The sequence below is a fragment of the Notolepis coatsorum genome (assembly GCF_963971535.1).
Source record: "Notolepis coatsorum genome assembly, chromosome: 12".
Taxonomy (NCBI): domain Eukaryota; kingdom Metazoa; phylum Chordata; class Actinopteri; order Aulopiformes; family Paralepididae; genus Notolepis; species Notolepis coatsorum.
This window is the reverse complement of record NC_140176.1, coordinates 52117818-52126995: the sequence shown is the minus strand read 5'-3', so window position 1 is coordinate 52126995 and position 9178 is coordinate 52117818.

Below are 9178 nucleotides of genomic sequence, written 5' to 3'. Positions count from 1 at the left end.
TGACGCCTGACCTCTCCTTGTTGGTTAAGATCAGCACTGGAAGACAAAACCATATGACCTTAACAGGTGTGGATAAAATCAGTAGATCCTCAGGTCAAAGGACACTTTGGCCAGCAGAGACCACCGTATGACTTAAATAGAAAAACATATTATATAAAGTTATAAAGGAGGACAAACCAGAGAGTGAGAAGGAATTCTTTATTTGGCGACGTTGGACCGTGAGAGATTTTGGTCAGGATAGAGCGTACAGCGGGAGCCAGGACTCATTGGGTGAAACTAACCTCTCTTGTGTGTGTGTCTGTGTTTAGATCCACAAAGAATGGATTGCACAGTGCTAGTTGCACCCTACTTACAATTCATTATAAATTGAAAATGGGGGACCCTGGTGTAAACAAGACGAAAGTCTTTCTCTGGTCTGCATCCCCTTAACAATTGTGTGTATTGAGCCTTACTGTATTCTACCCATTCTACAATCTGTTAATAAAAGTTTCAATCAATCAAATTTGATTAATTGAAAATGTTTCTACCACTGAACGTTATTGGCATAAATTAGAACACAGTTAGTTTATCTACATTTCTGTGAACATCTAGCAAAAAAACGGCATTGCAATCCGATTAAAAATGGCGGAGGAATCTTATAATAAAAAAGTAACTGTATTTACAGTAGATTTCATTCACGGTTCTTGCTGCACGCCTGGTGATACTAAATCCAGATTGCACTCTGCCATTGGAAAGAGAAGATTTGGCCCGATCCATATATGTGCAACTTGGCTATAATAAGGTCATTTATAGGCCTGATATTCTATATTCTATAATAATATTTCAAATAGCATGTGTCTGGATGGCAGAATTCAGTACTGTATCTACAAAACCTTCTGTTTAATCATCTTCCCTTTATTCATTTGCTTACATTTTTTGTACACATGATCTCAAGAAGGTGCTGAATTTTTCACGTCTGGTCAATATTCACCATTCAAAATTAATATATATTTTTTATATTCTCTTTTGGTTCATTACAATTTACTCAAGCCTAGTAACAAACACAATATTTATGACACTGGCAATACATTCCCTGAGATCCATAGATGTCTCTAGATACCAATAACATGCAAATGGACCTTGTAGAAGTGAAGCAATCTTCCATTTACTTAGGTATGTATTTTTAGGCAAATTTACAGAAAATATGGCTAGGGCTTAACTCATTCTGCGCCAAACCCGAGATAGTTTGGGTTTAGATCCTTTTTAATTTTTTTCGATTTTCCCATTCTAAACACTCAGGGAAATACACTGTTTCCCTGGCACCGCTGCCTACGTTAAAATTACAATGACGATCGAATCCCGACAGGTGGCAGTATTGCCTACCTTAAAAAAAATTGTATCCACTTTTTTCTCCTCCTTTTTCTGTGTTTTTCTCCCATCCCAATTTAGTCGTGCCAATTCCCCTCTCCCCTCTCTTGATCGTTGCTCGCATGTGCCCCCACTGGTCGGCCGTAGGGAGGGTTGATAGATACTATTGCATGTCCCCTCCGATACATGCGGAGTCAGCCAGCCACATCTTTTCACCTGCCAGCGTGGACTCTCATTGGTGAGGTGTAACGTGTGGGAGGCTCACACTACCCTCGCCATCTCCTGTCCTTGCTGTGCAGGCGCCCTGACCGACCTGTAGGAGTCGCTGTTTACAACGACCAGATTACCACCCATCGACTCCCCTCCCGCTGACTCTGCCAATTGAGTCAGTATGACGGCCGGCCCAAGCCGGAGGCAATGCTGACAGCCGGAGTCGATACCGGTGTCTCTCGCGTTGGTGACGAGCGCTTAGACCGCTGCGCCACCCAGCCGCTATCGCCTACCTTTTGAACTGGGTCTCTCAGTTGTCTATCAGTGCCTCAGTGTCTCGGGCTGCAGGAATCCCCTCCCCCTCAAAGTGAGCAGCACACAGCGATCTGTCGCCGATTTGCTTGTCTGAAACCTATTGTTTTCCGTATTCTAGCCAGGCCCAATGCACACGAGTAATGGCGATCGTGATAGAACTACTGGGATTATTCATTTTCGAGTACCTTCTGACAAAGGTAAGGTCTATTTTAGGTATATTTTACCGAACCTAAAACATAAGAGAAAAGCGGATATGCAAGGAGGACAGCTGCTGGAGAGGTTGAAAAAGAGAAAGATGGAGTTGTGCGGGCATGTTCTGAGAGGATCCAGCAGGGAGATGTTCAAGAAGGTGGTGATGGGGAAGGTGGATGGAAAGAGAGGAAGTGGAAGACCAAGAAGAGGCTGGGTAGACGACGTCTGTGATTGGAGCGGAGTGAGAGGCGGAGTCACGGAGTTGGAGAGAAGAAGTGGGGACAGAATGGGTTGGAGAGTCGGAACGAAGAAGCCACCTAATGATGATGAAAACATGCTTTTGTATTGATCACAGCATCGTATTTTACTGAACCTAAAACATGCTTTTGGTAACGATCGCAGCTTCGTAAAACATGACTTTGTGTGGAAACATCTATATGGTATATACCTTTTGTAACTGAGGGGTACAATTCCCTGACTGTATTGAGAGTATGGTATCATTAAACCACTACTTAGTTATGTACTTTAATTACTGGCCATACAGTACATGGTATATCTGGTGAACACCCACACAAGAATACGGCAATGACAAAGAAAGTTCTAGTTAGAGGTATTTATTATTAGAGCAGCAACGGTAGGTTACAGATTGAGAATTATGATTGCGCTTGTAAGGCGAAGAACACTTAAAGTAGGTCAAGAGCGTAAGTCCATGAGAATAGTAAGATGGGTATAACTGACGCCACCTGTAACATAAGAATTACATAAGGCACACTCGTAGTCAGCTGGAGACACTAGGGGGTTCCCTCCGGTTGTAAGCCGGCAGGGTAGAGGAATGTTCGGGAGCAAAGTCTGGATCAACGCGGAATAACGAGGCTCCAGATACAGGAGCCAGTGCAATACTCCCTTGGTCCGTAGACAAAGCAACAGCTATACTCCAGTATGCACGACAGCATGGATGAAAGCTAGCCAGCCTCTGTGGTCCTAGAGGCGGGCTCGAGGGTGCTCCTCACAGGGTAGATCCCACACAGCAGTGGGGTAGACGGTTCTCTGCTCCAGCAGCCACAGTACCAAAGCAATATAATCCAGCCGGAAAAGGCTCTGCATTCGCCGGTGTAGGTTCTCCGGTGTACATATCCAACGGTTCTCGTCTAGGACTCCTCGGGTGGTGGCGCGAGTTTAGGCCGCCCAGCCTGGATAAGTGCACTAGCTAGAGGTACGACGAACCGGTGGTAATGATGGTCACGGAGAACGGTAGCCGCACGATACACTATAAATAATAGACTATTACTTCACAATAGAATAAGTCGAACTCGACGATACAGCGGTAAACTCTGACACTTTAGCTATCTATTCGCATGCGGTTCTCAAGGCTCTATTCAGGGGCAAAGAGGCCCACTTCACGGCACGTTGTATCGTGGTGAAGGCTTCAACTTTTAGGATAAGACTACTGCTGTATCCACCTGCGACGTATTTATACGTAAGGTGAATAATCTAGTGCCAACCTCAGTTCTGTCTCGTATTACTGCGCAAACCTGGACATGTTGAGACATGCCTTGGCGGTGGCTTTGAACTTGCCATTGGGGGTATGGCCGTTGGCGCCTAGGGGTCGCTGTCCAATAGGAGAACGAATATTATGGTCTGGCCTGTACCTAGGTAAAGGGATATTCCGTGTATATATACAAAGAATATACAAGGGATATCAGACGATATACAAATATTATACAAGGTATCTCAAGTAATAAATATATATATTCGGCTTAATCTGACCCTTTGTAACACCTTTGATTTGGAAATAATATAGGTTTCAGGCGAGCAACCCGAACGATTTGCCCATATGCATATAACACGTCATATCTCATGATCTAGAAAACAAGACTGGATTATTTTGAAACGGGGCAATGTTTATCGTGGAATAGCGCAAAAACAAAAGTATGTAGAAATTAACTGGTTTGTCCACGTTGGACTATAAATAGTGCCTGTCAAATGAGCAATACTATTGTCTTCATAGCTATAATATAGAATATATGATAGGTCTGCAAACATCGTGAAAATTGTCAATAACACTGGCGCCAGGGAGTAAAGATGGGAAAACAGCGTGGCAGTCAATGAGTTAAGAGGTTAAGGATAAATAGGTTTTGCGGCTCCAGATGAATTTTATTTTGTGCAGGAGGGGGCAAAATGGCTCTTTTGATAGTAAAGGTTGCTGACCCCTGCTCTAGACCAAGCTATTTCTAACTGTATATGGAACAGAGGCCCTGATATAATACAAAAATGTATCTTACAAATGCCTAAATTATCAGGAGGCCTTGCGCTCCCTGATTTCCAGCTGTACTATTCGGCTGCAAACATCCATGGCATCCTACATTGGACCCACTGTCACTATGGCCTTAGTGATTGGGTTCCTGCTTGGATTCAGTTGGAGGAGGTCTCTCTTACGCTGTCCCCCATTGCATTGCTATCTGTGATCTCGCCCTGTCTGAGCCATAACCCTGTAATTAGTCAATCGTTGCCGTATCTAGAGGCAGTTTAAACATAATTTCGGCCTACAAGCAATTCCAGTACTCTACCCTTGTGCCAATCCTGTATTTCTTCCCTCTCTAAATGATGCCTTTAGGATGTGGCGAATAGAAGGGGCATTCAAAGGTTTTAAGATCTGTATGTAGATTAAACGTGCCTCATAAAATGTGCCTCCTTTTCCCAATTATCCCTATTATTCAACCTCCCTAAAAGTCACATTTTCAGATACTTTCAGGTTTGTAATTTTGTGAGGAAAGATTTTGCACAGTTTCCACCACTTCCTCCAAAGTCGCAGCTAGACAGTGTCTTGGAGGTGAGTGTCAACACAAAGGGGGTCATCTCTATTCTGTGTGCCCTTATTTCAAGCCTTGTACCCTCACTAGCATTTACAGACAGACTGCAGCGGGAGACTGACCTAAATTGTGTTTCGGGAAGAGGAGTGGGATGAGGTTTTAGATAGAGTCCATTCATCCTCCATCTGTGCGCTGTGCCCGCCACAGCCTCATTCAACTCAAGCTCATTCGTCGAATTCACTGGACGAAGGTCAAGCTGTCTAAAATTAAACGTGACATTGACCTCCTATGTGATATATGCAAGCAGGCCCCAGCAGCACTGATGCACATGTTCTGGTATTGCCCTGCTTTGCTCTCGTTTTGAAAATCCATCTTTAATTCCACGTCTAAAGCATTGAGCACTGAGTTATAGACGCTTGTCCATTCGTTGTTGGCCTCTCACCAAAAAGACACTTGATTGATTGATTGAAAACTTTATTAACAGATTGCAGAATGGGTACAATACAGTACGGCTTTATGCACACAATTGTTAAGGGGATGCAGACCAGAAAAATACTTTTGTCTTGTATACATCAGGGTCACCCATTTTCAATTCATCATGACATTTATGACATACACAACATACAAATATACAGTACTGTTTAAGAGACAGAGATCCTAAAATAAAATATATACATATACTGTATACATTCGAGGGGGAAGAAACTGTACATTGGAGGGGGTTGGGTCAGGTGGGTGGGGGGATGGGTTTGGACATTTACCGGGGCCAGTTTCGAATTGCAACCTCCCGTAGGTGCTCTTTGAGAGCGGTTTTGACACACACTCTCAAAGGATGCTCAGGTGTTCTCCACTCTTATTGCCAAGCGGTTCATTATTTTAAATTGGAGCCACACTCATTCACCCTCCCATAGACGATGGATGGGAGAGCTGATTGGTTGTTTTCTTGAAAAGATAAGGTACACAAGGCAGGAAAATAAATGGCATTATATCTGGGAGCCATGTAGGCTATGTCTCATTTCTTCTCTCTTGATGCTAAAGACACTCTGCTACTTATTTAAAGTTTCATCTTTAACCTCTTAAGCCTGGGGCCCTATTTTTTGAAAATCCACCTAAAATACATACCTAAGTAAATGGAATATTGCTCCACTTCTACAAGGTCCATTTGCATATTATTGGTATCTAGGGACATCTATGGAACTCAGTGAATGTATTCCCAGTGTCAGAAATATTGTGTATATGAATATGAATTATTCTTTTTCTTTGCATCTTTGACAGTGAATAACACCATTTTACACTTTTTATTTTTCTCATATTTCTCATATAAACTGTCGGTCGTCTGACCCGTTCCTTGCGGGAATTAGTGGCATTTTCTCTATGCCTGTCTGTTAACAGGTTGAAATAATGTCCCAGGGGGTTTATTATAATTGTTTTTATTAAAGATTTCTTTTTTAGCTTTTTTAGCGATGAGGAAAGGATGAACTCTTAATTCCGGTACCGATATCAACCAATATCGATATATGCGGGGTTTCCCCCCCAAAAAAACGGAATAATTTCAGATTACATATCTCTTGTCGTAGAATTAACAACATTATGCATACTTTTGACAATAAATAAAATAAGAATTTGTTCTTACTTGCTTGCCTGGGTAAATAAAGGTTAAATAAATGTAAAAAAATAAAAAAATATTTCCGATATTACATTTTAATGTTGAATCGGCCGATAGTATTGGTAGGCCGATAATATCGGACATCCCTATTTTTGACCCTTTATTACACCTATCCTGAACAAAAACCTGAAAAAGAAGAAAAAGAAAACAGCATAACTTTTGAAGTTAACAACATATAGAGACAAATTAAAACATTTCCCCAAACAATATTGACTCAATGAATTCAGTAAACATTTTATTTTTAAGATTCAAACACATCTTGATTCTATTTCAGGACAAGAAAATGCAAAAAAAAAGCTGAAAATGTTTAGATCACATCTCTATTTTCCCACTTTACTCAAATGTAGTCCATCGGACAAGATCAATTTGAGGTTAATATTGGAAATACAATGTTAATAAAGATTGTCTCCATGCTGTTATGCCCTAAATATTGTAGATTTTGTGTAAACAAGGCCAAAAGTGGAAGACTAATGTGAAAAGACTAATTTGTCCTACATAGACAAATTAACAAATTTTCCTATACAATTTGAAATCCAGTGAAATATGTTTTATTAATGTTCAAACAAAGTACTATTACAGTACATCTTCTCTGTTGGCACAACATTCAAACCTAAACTAATCATCATCATCATCATCATCATCATCATCATCATCATCATCATCATCATCATCATCATCATCATCACCAAAGAGATCGTCAAAGTCTATATCTCCAATCTCCATCTCTTCCTCCTCCTCATCACACTCGTACTCTCCATCCTCCTCATCCACTTTATGTTTTGCATAATCTGCCTCCTTATTAAGAGCTTCTTGCTCTTCTGACTCCGCTTTCTGGGCCAGTACCTCAACAAGACAGGCTCTAATACCCCCTTATCCATCATCTTCTCCCAGCCCATATCCTGATCATAGGGTTTAGGCCTCTCAAATATTGGCTGGTCTGCTCTTTTGTAGCAGGCAACTCTGAAGTTGACTTGCTGTACATGTGGGATGAGATAGATGTGGTGTTATGTTAATGTGTGTGCGCTTACGCGAAGTGCACAGGCCACCGTACTGGGGGGTCGGGTAGAGTGAGAGGAACCTAACCGGCACACCCGTGTAACGTAGCGAGGCTAAGCTAATAAAGATACTTACAACCAAAGCAGAGGACTCACGTATTTGTTACCGTGCAAAGTAACACGACATGGTGTCAGAAGTCCTGCTAGAGTTGTGTATGAGTTCGGTCGGACGTTAAAGTGCCATTTGAGACTCATTTATGACGAAGAAAAGCAGAAGGAGAAAGAAAAAGATGGTGGATAACGCTAATAACGCTGTAGCTCCGGTAGCGGCAGCGGTTTCAAGTGCTACGTTTAGCATCCAGCCTCCTGAGTCCTTCGACTTCTCAAAGCCACAAGAGTGGGCCAAGTGGATACGCAGGTTCGAAAGATTTCGCCTGGCAAGTAACCTAAATGCTAGCTCTGAAGAGAATCAAGTCAACACGCTAATATATTGTATGGGCGATGAGGCGGACGATATTTTACGTGGACTGAATCTGGCTGTTGATCTACGACGTACGTACCAAGGAGTGCGGGATGGATTGCAAGGTTTCTTCGTGGTCAAGAAGAACGTGATATATGAACGAGCCAAGTTTAACATGCGCAAACAGGGAGAAGGTGAAACAGTCGACTCCTTTGTGACGTCATTGTATGCGCTGGCGGAGCATTGTACATACGGAGTGTTGCATAATGAACTTATACGTGACAGGCTTGTCGTCGGTCTGATGGATAAGCGGCTGTCAGAACGCATGCAGCTGGACCCAGACTTAACCTTGGAGAGGGCATTGAACATGGCGAGGCAGAGTGAGGAGGTGAAACGACAGCAATCCTCTCTGCAAGGGGATGCCAGGACAGAGGCAAGTGACATTAAATCGGTGGACAGGGTGTTTAAGAGCAGTAGCAAGAACTATGCTAAGAACAGCCCCCAACAGGCTAACAGCTACACAGCCAAACCACTCAGTACCCAGTACTCAAGGGGGAGAAGTGTCCAGTGTCATAAATGTGGCAGTTCTCAGCTCCACCCACAGCGCGATTGCCCTGCTAACAAGGTGAAGTGCCATTCATGTGGGAAGATGGGCCATTATAAACGTGTGTGTAAATCTTCCAAAAATGTACATGAGGTTGAAGAAGACTATTCCTGCTCCTGTGATGGGGAGGAGGAGCACATGTTCTTGGGCAGCATCACAACTGATGGGGAGCCATGGATGGTCGACATAGACATCAATGGCAGACGTGTGCCATTCAAAATAGACACTGGCGCTGATGTTACTGTGATGCCTCACACTGTATTCAGAGAGATATACAAACACAAGGATCCACCTACCCTGCAGAAAGCAACAAAACCACTGATGGGACCTGGGAGGAGTCCACTAGATGTTGTGGGCGTCGCCAAGCTGTTGCTGAGGAGAGGAGAGAGAGAGGTGTTGGAGGATGTGTACGTCGCCTCACACCTACACTCAGCGTTGCTGGGGAGACCTGCTATCAGCAAGATGGAGCTTGTGGCACGTCTAGACAGTATAACGATGGAGACGCTCAAGACGACCTACCCAAAGATATGCAGTGGTCTCGGGGAGATGAAACAGCCGTATGCAATCAGGCTGAAACCG